We start from the raw sequence: 1405 nt of genomic DNA, 5'->3' as shown, positions 1-1405 counted from the left end.
ATTTCTGGAAACTTCTCTGGGGTCCAAGACTAGGAGATTCCTGTAGGACCTTATGGCCCTGACTCCTTTCTGATATCTCACAGGACATTTTCTTCTCATAGATAGATAAGGCGGGAGCTACTCTCAGGCTGCAAGTAAGTATGAAGGAGGCTGATCCCTGAGATCCTTGGGATATTGTGGTTGGGAGCCCAGGGGGGAGCTCACTAACCCCACAGTTCTTCCTCTAGCCGCATCTCCAGAGGGGTCTGACCAGGTCCTGTTCTTGTTCTCCTCCAGGCAGTGACAGTGCCCAAGGTTCTGATGTGTCTCTCACGGCTTTAAAGGTGAGACCCTGGGGGGCCTGATGTGTGGGGGGTGTTGGGGGAACAGTGGACGCAGCTGTGCTGTGGGGTTTCTTTGACTTGGATGTATTGAGCATGTGATGGGCTGTTTAAAGTGTCACTCCTCACTGTGACGGATGTGAATTTGTTCATGAATATTTTTTCTATAGTGTGAGACAGCTGCCTTGTGTGGGACTGAGAGGCAAGATTTGTTCACGCCTTCTCTTTGTGACTTGAAAAACCCTGACTTTCTTTCTGCAAAGGCACCTGAATGTGTCTGTGTTCCTGTAGGCATAATGTGAGGAGGTGGGGAGAACACCCCATCCCCGTGTCCACCATGACCCTCTTCCCCACGCTGACCTGTGTTTCCCCCCCATTTATCTTTCCTGTTCCAGGGAGGTGGGGCTGGGATATCTCTATCTCTGTCTCAACTTCATGGTGCACTGAGCTGTAACTTCTTCCTTCCCTATTAAAATTAGAACCTGAGTATAAATTTACTTTTTCAAATTCTTGCCATGAGAGGTTGATGAGTTAATTAAAGGAGAAGATTCCTGAAATTTGAGAGACAAAATAAATGGAAGACATGAGAACCTTCCAGAGTCCACTTGTTTCTTGTGCTGATTTGTTGCAGGGGAGGAGAGTAGATGGGACTGTGCCCAGTGTGTGTTCCGGCCACCACGGGCTTTATGTGGTCACTGCTTGGCTGAGTCATCTTTGCTCCTTTATTGTCCTTGGCCGTTCAGTAGAACCTTGTCCCACCAAGACCTGTGATCACAGGGAGTTGGATGTCACCTAGGGCGGTCCCTGCATACAAATCTCCTTCTGTTATCAAGAGATAAATGTTCAGACCTGTCCAGATCTTGCCCTCCTCCCAGGGCTCTTTCCTGGATTGTATTTTCCATCTTGTCTCCAATCATTTTAAAGAACCGGATTCTGAAATTTGCAGAGAGGATGGGTTCCCTAGTTTCTCATCACAGGTAACCTTCTGTGGGAGCTCCTCTTCTGCTGTCCTACTCATCTTCCTGCCCTGAGTTGTAGTAATCCTAGCGCTGGCTCCAATCCAAACTCATGGATGTATAAAGCAG

The 1405-nt window shown here is 48.2% G+C and overlaps 1 long non-coding RNA gene across 1 annotated transcript; it reads left to right on the top strand.

The window, feature by feature from the left end:
- The first annotated feature begins 94 nt into the window (after nt 1-94).
- On the top strand, nt 95-919 carry LOC105535300. Its single transcript, XR_001005408.1, has 3 exons — nt 95-134; nt 277-323; nt 491-919. It is a non-coding gene; the product is annotated as an uncharacterized LOC105535300 (long non-coding RNA).
- Nucleotides 920-1405: the final 486 nt, after the last annotated feature.

This window comes from Mandrillus leucophaeus, unplaced genomic scaffold, assembly GCF_000951045.1.
Source record: "Mandrillus leucophaeus isolate KB7577 unplaced genomic scaffold, Mleu.le_1.0 Scaffold1440, whole genome shotgun sequence".
Taxonomy (NCBI): Eukaryota; Metazoa; Chordata; class Mammalia; order Primates; family Cercopithecidae; genus Mandrillus; species Mandrillus leucophaeus.
Note: the sequence above shows the minus strand (reverse complement) of the source record. Positions and strands in the feature narration are given on the sequence as shown.